Source organism: Mobula hypostoma, chromosome 22 (assembly GCF_963921235.1).
Source record: "Mobula hypostoma chromosome 22, sMobHyp1.1, whole genome shotgun sequence".
NCBI lineage: Eukaryota > Metazoa > Chordata > Chondrichthyes > Myliobatiformes > Myliobatidae > Mobula > Mobula hypostoma.
In genome coordinates, this window is record NC_086118.1 from 47,359,834 (window position 1) to 47,376,760 (window position 16,927).

Sequence of the window (16,927 nt, forward strand, 5' to 3'; positions counted from 1 at the left end):
CTGACAACGACACCTGCAAGAAGTGCATCCAGCTGCAGCTCCTAACAAACCACGTTAGGGAACTGGAGCAGGAGCTGGATGACCTGTGGATCATTCGGGAGAATGAGGAGATTATAGATAGTAGCTATAGGGAGGTAGTTACGCCAAAGGAGCAGAAGACAGGAAATTGGGTCACTGTCAGGCGAGGGAAGAGGAAAGGGCAGGCAGAGCGGGGTTCCCCTGTGGCCATTCCCCTCAACAACAAGTATACCACATTGGATACTGTTGGGAGGGATGACTTACCTGGGACAAGCTGCAGTAGCCGGATCTCTGGCTCTGCAGTGCAGAAGGGAGGGTGGAAAAAGAGGAGAACGGTAATGATAGGGGACTTGATAGTTAGAGGTGCAGACAGGAGGTTCTGTGGTCGTGACAGAGAATCCAGAATGGTTTGTTGCCTCCTGGGTGCCAGGGTCAAGGATGTCTCTGATCGATTGCATGACATTCTGAAGTGGGAGAGTGACCAGCCAGATGGCGTGGTGCACATCGGTACCAATGACATAGCAAGGAAGAGTGAGGAGGTCCTGGAGAGTGAGTATAGAGAGCTTAGTAGGAAGTTGAAAAGCAGGACCTCGAGGGTGGTAATCTCAGGATTGCTACCTGTGCTACGTGCCAGTGATGGTAGGAATAGGATGCTATGGAGGATGAACAAGTGGCTGAGGAACTGGTGTAGGGGGCAGGGTTTCAGATTTCAGGATAATTGGGACCTCTTCTGGGGCAGGTGGGACCTGTACAAGAGAGAAGGGTTACACTTGAACTACAGGGGGACCAATATCCTTTCAGGGAGGTTTGTTAGTGCTATTGGGGCGGCTTTAAACTAGATTTGCAGGGGGATGGGAACCAGAGTGCCAGAGCTGACAGTGTGGCTGGGGTGAAAATAAATGATGTTAAAAGTTCAAGCAAATCCGCTGATAGAAAGGTTGTGAGTGGTGATAAAAATCTTCTGAGGTGTATATATTTCAATGCTAGGAGTATTGCGGGGAAGGCGGATGAGTTGAGGGCGTGGATTGACACGTGGAATTATGACATTGTAGCAATTAGTGAAACTTGGCTACAGGAGGGGCAGGACTGGCAGCTTAATATTCCAGGGTTCCGATGTTTCAGATGTGATCGAGGCAGAGGAATGAAAGGTGGGGGAGTAGCATTGCTTGTTAGGGAAAATATTACAGCAGTGCTCAGGCAGGACAGATTAGAGGGCTTGTCTACTGAGTCCTTATGGGTGGAGCTGAGAAACAGGAAAGGTATGGCCACATTAGTGGGATTGTATTACAGACCACCCAATAGTCAACAAGAATTGGAAGAGCAAATCTGCAGAGAGATAGCAGGCAACTGCAGGAAACATAAAGTTGTGGTAGTAGGGGATTTTAATTTTCCATATATTGATTGGGACTCCCACACTGTTAGGGGTCTAGATGGTTTATAGTTTGTAAAATGTGTTCAGGAAAGTTTTCTAAATCAATATATAGAGGGACCAACTAGAGGGGATGCAATATTAGATCTCCCGTTAGGAAATGAGTTAGGACAAGTGACGGAAGTCTGTGTAGGGGAGCACTTTGGTTCCAGTGATCATAACACCATTAGTTTCAACGATCATGGACAAGGATAGATCTAGTCCTAGGGTTGAGGTTCTTAACTGGAAGAAGGCCAAATTTGAAGAAATGAGAAAGGATCTAAAAAGCGTGGATTGGGACAGGTTGTTCTCTGGCAAGGATGTGATCGGTAGGTGGGAAGCCTTCAAAGGAGAAATTTTGAGAGTGCAGAATTTGTATGTTCCTGTCAGGATTAAAGGCAAGGTGAATAGGAATAAGGAACCTTGGTTCTCAAGGGATATTGCAACTCTGATAAAGAAGAAGAGGGAGTTGTATGACATGTACAGGAAGCAGGGAGTAAATAAGGTGCTTGAGGAGTATAAGAAGTGCAAGAAAATACTTAAGAAAGAAATCAGGAGGGCTAAAAGAAGACATGAGGTTGCCTTGGCAGTCAAAGTGAAGGATAATCCAAAGAGCTTTTACAGGTATATTAAGAGCAAAAGGATTGTAAGGGATAAAATTGGTCCTCTTGAAGATCAGAGTGGTCGGCTATGTGCGGAACCAAAGGAAATGGGGGAGATCTTAAATAGGTTTTTTGCGTCTGTATTTACTAAGGAAACTGGCATGAAGTCTATGGAATTAAGGGAAACAAGTAGTGAGATCATGGAAACTGTACAGATCGAAAAGGAGGAGGTCCTTACTGTCTTGAGGAAAATTAAAGTGGATAAATCCCCGGGACCTGACAGGGTGTTCCCTCACACCTTGAAGGAGACTAGTGTTGAAATTGCGGGGGCCCTGGCAGAAATATTTAAAACGTCGCTGTCTACAGGTGAGGTGCCGGAGGATTGGAGAGTGGCTCATGTTGATCCGTTGTTTAAAAAAGGATCGAAAAGTAATCCGGGAAATTATAGGCCAGTAAGTTTAATGTCGGTAGTAGGTAAGTTATTGGAGGGAGTACTAAGAGACAGAATCTACAAGCATTTGGATAGACAGGGACTTTTTAGGGAGAGTCAACATGGCTTTGTGCGTGGTAGGTCATGTTTGACCAATCTATTGGAGTTTTTCGAGGAGGTTACCAGGAAAGTGGATGAAGGGAAGGCAGTGGATATTGTCTACATGGACTTCAGTAAGGCCTTTGACAAGGTCCGTCATGGGAGGTTAGTTAGGAAAATTCAGTCGCTAGGTATACATGGAGAGGTGGTAAATTGGATTAGACATTGGCTCAATGGAAGAAGCCAAAGAGTGGTAGTAGAGAATTGCTTCTCCGAGTGGAGGCCTGTGACTAGTGGTGTGCCACAGGGATCAGTGCTGGGTCCATTGTTATTTGTCATCTACATCTGGATGATAATGTGGTAAATTGGATCAGCAAGTTTGCTGATGATACAAAGATTGGAAGTGTAGTAGACAGTGAGGAAGGTTTTCAGAGCCTGCAGAGGGACTTGGACCAGCTGGAAAAATGGGCTGAAAAATGGCAGATGGAGTTAATACAGACAAGTGTGAGGTATTGCACGTTGGAAGGACAAACCAAGGTAGAACATACAGGGTTAATGGTAAGGCACTGAGGAGTGCAGTGGAACAGAGGGATCTGGGAATACAGATACAAAATTCCCTAAAAGTGGCGTCATAGGTAGATAGGGTCATAAAGAGAGCTTTTGGTACATTGACCTTTATTAATCAAAGTATTGAGTATGAGAGCTGGAATGTTATGATGAGGTTGTATAAGGCATTGGTGAGGCCGAATCTGGAGTATTGTGTCCAGTTTTGGTCACCAAATTACAGGAAGGATATAAATAAGGTTGAAAGAGTGCAGAGAAGGTTTATAAGGATGTTGCCGGGACTTGAGAAACTCAGTTACAGAGAAAGGTTGAATAGGTTAGGACTTTATTCCCTGGAGCGTAGAAGAATGAGGGGTGATTTGATAGAGGTATATAAAATTATGATGGGTATAGATAGATTGAACACAAGCAGGCTTTTTCCACTGAGGCAAGGGGAGAAAAAAACCAGAGGACATGGGTTAAGGGTGAGGGGGGAAAAGTTTAAAGGGAACATTGGGGGGGCTTCTTCACACAGAGAGTGGTGGGAGTATGGAATGAGCTGCCAGACGAGGTGGTAAATGTGGGTTCTTTTTTAACATTTAAGAATAAATTGGACAGATACATGGATGGGAGGTGTATGGAGGGATATGGTCTGTGTGCAGGTCAGTGGGACTAGGCAGAAAATGGTTCGGCACAGCCAAGAAGGGCCAAAAGGCCTGTTTCTGTGCTGTAGTTTCTATGGTTTCTATGGTTTCTATAGATAGGGTAAATGCAAGAGGCTGTTTCCACTGAGGTTAGGTGAGACTAGAACTAGAGGTTATAGGTTAAGGGTGAAAGGTGAAATGTTTAAGGAGAACATGAGGGGGACTTCTTCACTCCGAGAGAGTGTGGAATGAGCTGCCGGCAGAAATGGGGGATGTGGATGCGATTTCAACATTTCAGAGAAGTACGTTGATGGGAGGGGCATGGAGGACAATGGTCTAGATACAAGATGATGGGAGTAGGCAGAATAATAGTTTTGCATGGGCAAGACAGGATGAAGGGCATGTTTCTGTACTGTAGTGCTCTTTGACTCTATGAAGTGAGAAGGGGAGGAGATCACTTATTAGGGCAAGTGGGAGAGATGGAATTGGTGAGGGAAATGATGAGTTGGAGATTGCTGGTTCAGTTAGTGAGATGATTGGGATGACCACTTGTGGAGATTACCTGATGGGGAGAAGATAACAGCCAATAGTGACAGTGATCCCGAATGCAAAAAAAAACCATAATCAAGCATCTAATATGGATACCTTGAATCAGTGGCAGGAACAGTGCAGAGAGGAGTAAATAAAAATACAGAAGAGACAAGCAGAGTGACCATTGTGGGAGTGGCCTTGTTGGGAGTGGGCCAGTGGTGAGAGTGGGAGTGTCAGGCTTTGACTCAAAGGTGGCTTTGGCTCAGAAGAGGCTTTGGCTCTGGGTAAGTTGTCTGAGTAAGTTTCTGTTAAGTTTTCCTTTTTTCTTACTGTGTCAGTGGTGCTTAGTGTAGTTTAAATGGCCATTGTGTGTTCTTCATTCAGGTGTTGGAGTCCTGGGTCTCCCAGGGAATTACATCTGCGTGAGATGCATCCAGCTTCAGCTCTTCGAAGACCGTGTTAGGGATCTGGAGCAGCAGCCGGATGACTTTTGGCTTGTATGGGAGAGAGAGGAGATCATTGATTGAAGTTCCAGGGAAATGGCCATCCCTAAGTTGCAGGAGGCAGGTAGTTGGGAGACTTTCAGGAGAAGAAGTGAAAAGGTGAATAGGCAGTTAGTGCAGAGCACACCTGTGGCCATTCCCGTAAATAGTGAGTATACTGCTTTGGATACCGTTGAAGGGGATGCCGTCCTGGGGAACGCCACAGAGACCAGGTTACGCTCACTGAGCATGGGTCAGTGGTGCAGAGGGGAAAGAGGGAGAAGAAAGGAGCAGTAGTCAGAGGAACAAACAGGAGATTCTGTGGATGTGAACAAGGCCCCTGGATGGTATGTTGTCTCCCAGATGTCAGGGTCAGGGACACCTTGGATTGCATCTACAGTATTTTGGAGAGCTGCTAGATGTCTTGGTACATATCGGTACCAATAACATAGGAAGGAAAAGCAATGAGGTCCTGAAGAGAGAATTTAGAGAGCTAGGTAGAAAGCTGAGAAGCAGGACCTCCACAGTAGTAATTTCTACATGACTGCCTGTGCCACAGGCCAGTGAGGGTAGAAACAGGATGATCTGGCAGATAAATGTATGGCTGAGTAGCTGGTGCAGGGGACAGGGCTTCAGGTTCTTGGATCATTGGGATCTCTTCTGGGGGAGGTATGACCTGTACAAAAGGGACAGGTTGCACCTGAACCCGAGGAGGACCAATATTTTCGTGGGCAGGTTTGTTACAGCTCTTGGGAAGGGTTTCACCTAATTTCGCACGGGTATGGGAACCGGAGCGAAGGGACTCAGGATAGGGCAGATGGGAAAAAGAAGCAAAGATAGTGTGCAGTCTGACTGTCAGGATAGGCAGGCAGAAGATAAGTCCAAATTGCAGCCAGCAGAGTGAGTATCAGTGCATTAGGGATGCAGGATCAAAAAGGGTAACAACTCAAGGTGTTATATCTTAATGCATGGAGTATAAGAAAAAAGGTGGATGATCTTGTTGCTCTTTTATAGATTGTGTTATGTTGTGGCCATCACGGAATTGTGGCTGAAGGATGGTTGTAGTTGGGAGCTGAATGCCCAAGGTTAGACATTGTATTGGAGGGATAGGAAGGTAGGCAAAGGGGATGGCATGGCTCTGCTGGCATCAATTCATTAGAAAGATGTGACATACGATCGGAAGATTTTGAATCCTTATGGATTGAGTTAAGAAACTGGAAGGGTAAAAGGACCCTGACGGCAGTTATATGTAGGCCTCCAAACAGTAGCTGGGATGTGGACTACAGATTACAACAGGAAGTAGAACAAGTGTGTCAAAAGGGCAATGTTATCATAGTCATGGGAGATTCTAACGTGTGGGTTGATTGAAAAAAATCAGGTTGGTAATGGATCTCAAGAGAGTGAACTTGTTGGATGCCTATGAGATGGCTTTTTAGAGCAGCTTGTCGGTGAAGCTACAAGAGGATCAGCAATACTGGATCGGGTATTATCAGATGAATTGGAGGCAATTAGGGAGCTTAAGGTAAAGGAACCCTTAGGAGACAGTGATCATAATATGACTGAGTTCAACTTGAAACTTGATAGGGAGAAAGTAAAGTCTGGTGTAGCAGTATTTCAGTGGAGTAAAGGGAATTACAGTGGTACGAGAGAGGAGTTGGCCAAAGTAAATTGGAAGGAAGTGCTGGCAGGGATGAGAGTAGAGCAGAAGTGGCTTGAGTTTCTGGGAAAAATGAGGAAGGTGCAGTATAGATGTATTCCAAAAACAAAGACATATTCAAATGGCAAAATCGTACAACCGTGGCTAACAAGGGAAGTGAAGGCTAATGTAAAAGCAAAAGAGAGGGTGTACAGTAAAGCAAAAATTAGCAGGAAGACGGGATTGGGAAGCCTTTGAAAACCTACAGAGAGCAACTAAAAGAATCATTCGGAAAAAAAAGATGAAATATGAAAGCAAGCTAGCAAACAATATCAAGAAAAAGTACAGTATATAAAAAATAAAAAAGGAGGTGAGAGTGGATATAGGGCCTCTAGAAAATAAGGTTGGAGGAATAATAACAGGGGACAAGGAGATGGCAGATGAACTAAATGAGTATTTTTCATCAGACCTCACTGTGGAAAGCACCAGCAGTGTGCCAGGCGTTGAAGGGTGTAAGGGAAGAGAAGTGAGTGCAGTTACTATTACAAGGGAGAAGGTGCTCAAAAAGCTGAAAGACCTAGGGGTACATAAGTCACTCGGGCCAAATGAACAGCACCCTAGGGTTCTGAAAGAGGTATTGGTAGAGATGGTGAAGACATTACTAAATGACCTTTCAAGAATCATTGGACTCTGGCATGGTTCCAAAGGTTAACTTGCAGGTTGAGTTAGTGGTGAGGTAGGCAAATGCAAAGTTAGCATTCATTTCAAGAGGTCTCCAAAATAAGAACAGGGATGTGATGCTGAGGCTTTATAAGGCACTATTGAGGCCTCACCTTTAGTATTGTGAACAGTTTTGGACTCCTGATCTCAGAAAAGATGTGCTGGCGTTGGAGAGGGTTCAAAGGAGATTCACAAGGATCATTCTGGGAATGAAAGGATTATCATATGAGGAATGGTTGTTGACTCTGGGCCTGTACTCATTGGAATTTAAAAGGATGAGGGGTGATCTCATTGAAACCTTTCGAATGTTGAAAGGCCTAGACAGGGTTGATGTGGAAAGGACTTTTCCCATGGTGGGAGAGTCTAGGTCAAGAGGGCACAGCCTTAGGATAGAGGGGTGTCCGTTTAAAGCAGAGATGTGGAGAAATTTCTTTAACCAGAGGATGGTAAATTTGTGGAATTTGTTACCACAGACAGCTTTGGAGGCCAGGTCATTGGGTGTATTTAAAGTGGAGATTGAAATGTTCTTCACTGGCCATGGGTTATGGGAGACGGCCGGGGAGTGGGGCTGAGGAGGGGGATAAAAGGAATCAGCCGCAATTGAATGGTGGAGCAGACTCGATGGGCCGAATGGCCTAACTCCATGGAAATGATACACATGTCCTTTTAAATAAGGCCTTTGTGTAATGTATTCAAGGATGTGAATATATTAGCCTCAGTACTTATTTAAAATAGTTTATTTACTAGTCACACTACTAAAAACCATTTATCTACCAAAACTTTAAACTTCAGACTGAATATTATGACAACATTACACCACATAACTCCGCTAACTAGTTGAATCAGAGTTCAAACACACAGATGCAGGGAAAACCCACTCCATGCCTAAAGGTACTTTACAGATGGAGGCCCCATCCATCTCCAGATAAGATCTGTTTCTGTGCAGCTGGAAGTCTCATGTACAGAGGACCCAGATTTTTTTTTTAACTGGATTATGCTGTTTAACCTTTGGAATTTTTTAACAAAATTTCCATTCAGTTACACAGAAAAAACATGACAGAATAAATTGGCCGTTTTCCCGGAGACATTTTGTGCAGAAAGAATGCAGCACCTGAGAAAACAGATACATTAAAGAGTAACACCCACAAAATACTGGATATTGTTTTTGATTAAAACCTATCCTTTAAACACAGGAATTAACCTTTTGTAGCTGAACAGAAGACTAGGGGTTAAAGAGATCTTCAAGGTCTTGAGGAGATGATTTATGTTCATACTCCAGTATGTAAACTGCATTGAACCGTCTCAAAAATGTCTTCTTTCAGATGACACAAAAGATCCCAACGTGCTACTCTAAAGAATGGTAACTTTTTGTTAGTATCTTAACCAAGCTTCTCAGCTCACTTTCAGTAAAACTGCAGTCTCTTTCCCACCGCTCTCTGCAACAAGTCCGTACCTTCTCCCCGTGACCGCCTTGGTTTTTCTGGGTGCTCTGGTTTCCTCCCAAATTCCAAAGAAGTATGGGTTAGTAGGTTAATTATACATGGGTGTGCTTGGGCTCAGTGGTGGGAAGGGCCTGTTACTGTGCTGTATCCCTAAATAAAAAATAACATAGATGACCTGGGCATTTACAAATAGTTTTTGTTTTAATTTTTTTTCAAGTTTATGCTAGCGATACCGTGCAGAGTGGGCTCTTCTGGCTATTCGGGCCACACAGTCTCAAGCACCCCCAGCAAACCTGAATAACCCTAAGCTAATCATGGGACAAGTTACATTGACCAATTAACCTACCCTGTATGTCGTTAGACTGTAGGGGGAAACCGGAGCGCCTGGGGAAGACCCAAGCATTCCATGTGGAGACCCTTTACAGTATGACTCCGGAATTGAACTCCGAACTCCAAAACACCCCAAGCTGGAAAAGTGTTGCACTAGCCATCACGCCACAGTTGGTAGTATGAGGAACATTATTATGTGCAAATTAATTACTGAAGTTCTGATGTTAGAGCAGTGACTAAACTTTAGAAGTAGTGGCAGGTTTGGAGTCACCTTGGTGTACAGAAAAACACATTTAAAATTACAATTCTATTTTTGTACTTTTCTATTTGTACAAGTGATTCCATTAAGTTTTCCAGAATATTTTGTTTTACAAATGATACCCATGAAATATAATCACTTCCAAGAGCTTTACCAGAATCAACAGCTTACAATATTTTGTCTAACCTTGTAGCTACTGCTGGGAAAAGTCACTCTGTGTCTTTGCTCTGGTTTCTGTTCTCTAACCCACTTGATGCTATTTCTCTGTATAGCTTGCACCAATGTGATTAGATTGCGTGAGAATATCATGGTAGAATAGTCAAGGTTGTTCAACATGATTCTGGTTCCTTTTGAGGCCATTGTAAAAAGGTCTGGAGCACCCTTTACCATCCCAGGGTAAGGTCTTCAAAAGCCTCGTGCACTCTGAATAACAAAGTTCACATCGCCACGACTTTCAAGAGCGCAGAGTTTTCAAGTAACGAAATGTGAGATTAATGAGAGAAGATGTTTATCTTTTTTTTTACACTGTGGGCTGCACTCCAAGAATGAGAGATTTGAAGGTGAGTATTGGTGACTCAGCGGCCAGCTTACCCGATACTTCCTGTACCCAGCAAAGAGGCAAGGAGTGTACTTGGTCTTTTGCTGCTGTAGCCTACCTACTACAAGGTTCAACATGTTGTGCGTTCAGCAATGCTCTCCTGCACATCACCGTTGTCATGCGTGGTTACTTGTTTCTGTCACCTTCCTGTGAGTTTGAACCAGTCTGGCCATTCTACTTTGACCTCTCTCACTAACAGGGCATCTTCATCCACAGAACTGCTGCTCACTAGATGTTTTTTTTTTGGCACCATTCTCTGTAAACTCTAGAGACTGTGAAAATCCCATGAGATCAGCAGTTTCTGAGATACTGCTTCTCTTCCTTCCCTTCCTCCCACGGTTCACAGTCCTCTCGTATCTTCAGTCCTTTACCTCTTCCATCTGTCACCTCCCAGCTTCTCACTTCATACTGGCCCCCACCCACCTTCTGCCTCACTTGGTTTCACCCATCACCTGCCAGTTTGTACTTCTTCCCCTCCCTCCTCCATCTTATTCTGGCTTCTTCCCCTTTCCTTTCCAGTCCTGAAAGGTCCAGCTTGAAATTTCAACTATTTATTCCTCTACATAGATGCTGCCTGACCTGCTGAGTTTCTCCAGCATTTTTTGCATCTATATCCACTTTCATTTCATTTGAAGTGCTGTGAATATCTGGATGTAGTGCTAAAAAGCTTTTAATATAACACAAGAGTATCAGAATCAGAGTTACTATCACTGATATATGTCTTGAGATTTGTTGCTAAGCAAGCTGTTTTTCTAAAAAGCTTGTGTACCATTGGTTAATACTTCAGAGCATAAAGAACTTAAGAAATAATAGTTATAATATTTTAATGCTCATTAAATATCTTGGACTCTCCTGTTTGAATCTTAAATTAGGTGTATGTTCCAGTGTTTACTTGTGATATTCATTATATTGTTAATCCTGCAAGCTAGTAATTGTGTTTGTTATTGGATAGTTCCTTGTATTCCACCGTCCGTCAATGTCATCACTGTCAGCTGGGTGGGATCACTGACGCTTGTTGTCAGCCAGAAGTTAACATTGTGAAAAAGAAGTACAAGGGATTTCCGAACTTCTGTGGGCAGCTCTCTTTCTTTAGTGGCAGAGGCGTGTGCCCTCGCTTTGACACTCACCAAAAAATCCAGGCCACTGTCTCATACTGTCTGTGCTACTGAGATTCCCAGACCCATGAGCTGACTGAAATCTGCATTTACGAACCACTGGGACTCACGAGGAGGAATAAATGAAGGGACAAATTGCAACGCTCTTTCAAAGAGCTGACCACACTTTAGCTGGCTGTACAAAGACTCCATGATCTCCAACTGATAAATATTTCTAGTCCTTAATCAATAACTAGAGAAATATTTTCCATGCACATATCAAATCTTCAAGTTCAAGTTCAATTTTATTGTCATTCAACTGTATACATCTATATGTCAAAACAAAACATCATTCCTCTGTGATTAAAGTGCAAAACACAGTACATATAGCCACACACAGTACATATGGTTATGATCCAGGATATACACAGTCACAAAGTAATATTAGCACAAGTTCCTAAGTGGCATGGCCTGAAGATTGACAGACTGAATGAATGAATTGACTTTATTACTTACATCCTTCATATACATGAGGAGTAAAAATCTTTACGTTACATCTCCGTCTAAATGGGCAAGGTGCAATTTATAATAAATAGTATGTACAACAGGACAGTCAATATAACATTGAAATACAGTTGTGTGAGCATGAGTTAAGCAGTCTGATGGCCTGGTGGAAGAAGCTGTCCCGGAGTCTGTTGGTTCTGGCTTTTATGCTGTGGTACTGTTTCCCAGATGGTTGCAGCTTGAACAGATTGGGTGACTCGGGTCCCCAATGGTCTTTTGGGCCCTTTTTACACACCTGTCTTTGTAAATGTCCTGAATAGTGGAGAGTTCACATCTACAGATGTGCTGGGCTGTCCGCACAACTCTCTGCAGAGTCCTGCGATTGAGGGAAGTACAGTTCCCATACCAGGCAGTGATGCAGCCAGTCAGGACGCTCTCAATTGTGCCCCTGTAGAAAGTTCTTAGGATCTGGGGGCCCATACCAAATTACTTCAACCGTCTGAGGTGAAAGAGGCACTGTTGTGCCTTTTTCACAGCACAGACGGTATGTACAGACAACGTGAGATCCTCGGTGATGTTTATGCTGAGGAATTTAAAGCTGTTCACCCTCTCAACCCCAGATCCATTGATGTCAGTAGGAGCTAGCCTGTCTCCGTTCCTCCTGTGGTCCACAACCAGCTCCTTTGTTTTTGTGACATTGCAGGAGAGGTTGTTTTCCTTGACACTACTGTGTCAGGGTGACATAAAGTGCAAGGCGCATGCTTATGTAAGACAGTATAATGTTATTAGCACTATTATAATAAAACAAGCAGTCGTATAAATGTGTGAAACAGCAGCAATAAAAGATGAAAAGTGTCCAATGCAGATTGAGAATGTGTGAGTTAGGGAGATGAGGGGAGGGTGACAGGACATTCAGAGAGGGTGTACATGTGCGCTGGGTAGCATCAGGGTGTTAAAAAGTCTAATATCCTGGGGGAAGAAAATTTACCTCAGACTGAGATATTTCAGATTGTAAACGGTTAAGCCGAGTCATGTGACTAATGTATGAACGTACTTCCAGCATCATTCTCTGGAATCCCTAAGCAATATTACTTCTAAATTGATTATTTGCCTGGAATTCATTTGCATACTGCCCACGCTGGCTTCTAATGAAAAGTGAGATAAATACAAGCCATTTCCTCTTCTTGTCAGGTAGTGCTACCATTGAAAGTTCCACAATCAAATATTTCAGGAAGTAAATAGTGATTATTAGCCAACCATTTACAAGGTTTTAAAAACAAAGGAAGGACTCTGCGGTGAAACAGACTGAGGTGAACATGAAGCCGATACGTGAATCTTTTGTTCAATTAGCAAGTGGAACAGTTTGGTAGTTTCCGTGGAACTGACTTCATTCAGACAGGTAACAAGAGGGCAGCAGCTTAAACACGAGAATTAAAAATAAAAACTGCAAATGCAGAAAAATAAAATAATAACAGAATCAGAAACTGCTGGAAACACTCGGCAAGGTTAGGCTGCCTAAGTGGAAAGAGAAACAGAGTTAAGTTTCAGGTACTTAAAGCAGAGATTGATAGGTTTTAATCAGTAAGTGGTTCAGGGAGAAGACTACACAATGAGGTCAAAAAGTAAGCCACAATACAATGGGACAGCAGATTCAATGGCCTGAACGGCCTTCATCAATGTATGTCTGTCTCAGCCGATGCTGCTATGCCTGCTTTTTATTTCCAGCGTTTTCAGTTTTCACTGCACATAACTGGATTGTAATTCTTCAGAGATTTTATGATAGTGAAGGATTTATAGCATAGTTGGATTCACCTCTCTAGCATTTCCACAGAAGCTGCCTGGGTTTTCAAAGTCATGGAGTCACAGAGAAGTACATCGCAGAAACAGGCCCTTTGGCCCATCTAATCCAGTCAAGCCGTTTAAGCTGCCTGCTCCCATCTAGCCCTTCATACCCCTGCCATCCGTCTACCTTTCCAAATTTCCTTTAAACGTTAAAATCGAGCTCGCGTGCACCACTTGCATTCAATCAAACACTCTCTCGGCCCTCTGAGTGAAGAAATTTCCCCCATGTTCCCCTAAAACTTTCCACCTTTCACCCTTAACCCATGAACTCTAAATTGTGTCCCACCCATGGTCCAATAAGGGATCATCTAGTAAAGGTGGGGTTTACTTGTCACATGTGGACTGAAATATATGGTGAAATGTGTTACATTGCATCAAATCAAATAAGTAAGGATTATGCTGAGCAAGTAGCAATTCGATTCCAAGGAAAAATGACCATAAAATGACACCTACTGAGTTACACATGTGTGCCTTTCTCAGCGCAACTGCTGAGCATTGCAACAAACTCCAGGCAATTAATTTTTGTTCACATGACTCAACAATGACGATATATGATTTAAAATAGGGGACAGGTGAAGAAGGAAATAAAAGCAATTTAAAATCTTCCCTTCTGTGATCTATAATCTCAAACACTACAGTGGCTGGAGACAAATAGATACTGCAGTTGAAATCTGGTGTTAAAAATCAAACTGCTGGAAGGACATCCATGGAGGTGCATGGATTGTCAATATTTCAGGTTGAGACCCCACATCAGGACTGAATGTAACAGAGGGAGGTGGTCACTTTAAAGGCTGAGGCAGGGGCTATCAGACAACAGGTGGAACCAAGTGGGGAGGGATATGTTGAGCACATGGAGCCAGGTGGGGATAGATACAAACAAGTAAGGAGAGAGAAATAAAAGGGGGCCAATGGAGCCATGTTAGGGTCAAAGCTTTACCTCTATTTCCTCGTTCCCACTCTCACCTCCTTTACTTATCCAAATCGAGTTCTGGTACTTCTTTATGTTCCTATTTATCTCCCTCCAGCAGTTGTCTTACCTTCATGCACCCATAAACATAGGAGCAGAATTAGGCCATTTGGCTCATCAGGTCTGTTCCACCATTCAATCATGGCTGATTTACTATCCCTCTCAACTCCATTCTCCTGCCTTCTCCCTGTAATCTTTGACACTCTGATTAATCAAGAAGCGATCACCCTCCATAAAATAAACCCAATGATTTAGCCTCCACTACTGTCTGTGGCAATGAATTCCGCAGATTCATCACCCTCTGGCAAAAGAAATCCCTCCTCATCTCTCTTCTAAAGGGATATCCTATTCTAAGGCTGTGTCCTCTGGTCTGAGGCTCTCCACTTATTGGAAGCATTCTTTCCACTCTAGCTGTGGTTTTTAATATTCAATGGTTTTCAATGAGATCCCTGCTCACTTTTTTTTAAACCCCAGCAAGTACAGGCCCAGGGCCACCGCCCGGATGAAACCCACACAGCCATAGGGAGGACATGCACACTCCACAGCAAATGATGTCAGGATCCAACCCGGTTCTCTGGCACCCCGAGGACAGTAATTCTACCAGCCCTTGCCTCTGTGCCACAGGGGAAAATCGCCCAAGCTCTGAAATAGACTATGAGTGGCAGTACCAAGAAGACCTGTTTAAATCCCGCTCCATAAGTATACACCAGCTCGAAGAACCAGGAAAATCACAGTCCTTCACTTGAAGTTTTCATAATTGCAGAACATCGACAGCTCAAGCAAACCTGCAAGAAAACACTTCAATATTAATTCATTTGAAAAAAACTGGATTGGTTTCCTGCTGCCTAACTGTGCGATCAGCAGATGTAAAATCAGCCGAGGATTATTCTGTTTGTCTCGAATAGTTACACACGTGTGCACAGATAATCGTGCAGTTAGCAATACTTGATGTGCTGTACATACAATGGCTATGTATGTAAGCTAATTTTATGTATGTATGGCCCCACTCAGTTACTTGTACATTGTGTTTTATAGGATTGCTTTTATATTCATATTTATTGTGTTCTTTATGCTTACTGCGTTTTTTTAAGCTGCATCTGAATTTGAGTCACAATCATTCTGTTCTCCTTTACGCTCGTGCACTGAAGAATGACAATGAACAATCCTGAATCTTGCAGCTTAAATCTGGATGTGCTCCCAGACTAAAGCTGTGGATATCACTCTGTGAGCGGTAGTCCCGAAATACCTTAGCTGATTGAGGTCAATTGTGGCAACGCAGGCATGTCTTGTGGATCCAGTTTTTGCACTGCCAAGTGTCGAATTTCAGCCACTGAACACTGCTGAGCAGTGAGCTGAGGCCGGCTGTTACTGTTAGAAGTGCAAATTACTGGAATCTGTAAGCACGGTGCGTGTAATTCCTGTTTGTGATAGCTTGCTACCACCCACCGAGGCCGAGGCTGCTTGTTTAAAAGCCAGCGTGGTCAGTTCTGGTTAGAGGCCACGCGCCTTCGCCAGGTCAGAAGGTGACCGAGCTGGTGGATTTGAAAATGTTTCATTCGGCCACTGGCATCCTGCTGCCAGTGCACTCCTGTGAAACCAGTCACCCACTCACTGTGCTGCCAGGAGCAAGGAATCTCCCAGACTTCGCGGCAGCAGGTGATGTTCACTGGTAGCCAGCAAACCTGGCTTTGCCAAGTTTTTATTTAATGCACCTGGTCTGCTGAGCAAAGAGTCCATGAGACCCTGGGGAGAAATGGGGTCTTTCAAAGTTCAAGCAAGTCTATTATCAAAGTACATACTGTATGTGTTACCATAAACACAATGCTGGGAATCCAGAGCAACTCGGCAGGTCGGGAAGAAGTTATGGAAAATAGCAAACGGTTGATTTTTCGGGCCGAAACCCTTCATCAGGACTGCAAAGGAAGGGGGAAGAGGTCAGAATATGAAGTTGGGAGTGAGGGGTAGGAGTACAAGATAGAAGGTGATAGGTGAAAGGTCGAGCACCTCCGCTCTGTCCGCCACAACAGACAGGATCTCCCAGTAGCCACCCACTTCAACTCTGCTTCCCGCTCCCATTCAGATATGTCCATACATGGCCTCCTCTATTGCCATGATGAGGCCAAACTCAGGTTGGAGGAGCAACACCTCATATACCGTCTAGGTAGTCTCCAGCCCCTTGATATGAACATAGAATTCTCCAACTTCTGGTAATTCCCTCCCCCTCCCTTCCTCTATCCCTATGTCACTCTGCCCCCTCCCCCAGCTGCCCATCACCCCCCTCATGGTTCCACCTCCTTCTACTACCCATTGTGTTTTCCCCTATTCCTTCTTCACCTTTCCTGCCCATCACCTCCCTGCTTTCCCTCCCCCACCCCTTTATCTTTCCCCTTACTGGTTTTTCACCTGGAACCTACCAGCCTTCTCCCTCCCACCCTCCCCCCACCTTCTTTATAGGGCCTCTGCCCCTTCCCTCTACAGTCCTGATGAAGGGTTCCGGCCCGAAACGTCGACCGATCTTTTCCACGGATGCTGCCCGACCTGCTGAGTTCCTCCAGCGCGTTGTGAGTGTTGATAGGTGAAGCCAGGTGGGTGAGAAAGGGGAAATGAAGTAAGAAGCGGGGAGGTGGGAAAGGTAAAGTGATGGAAAAGAAGGAATCTGATTGGAGAGGAGAGGGGACCATAGGAGAAAGAGCAGGAGCAGGGGCACCAGGGAAGTGAAAGGCAGATGGGGAGAAGAGAAGACGTGAAGAGAGGAGCCAGAATGGAGAAAAGAAGAAG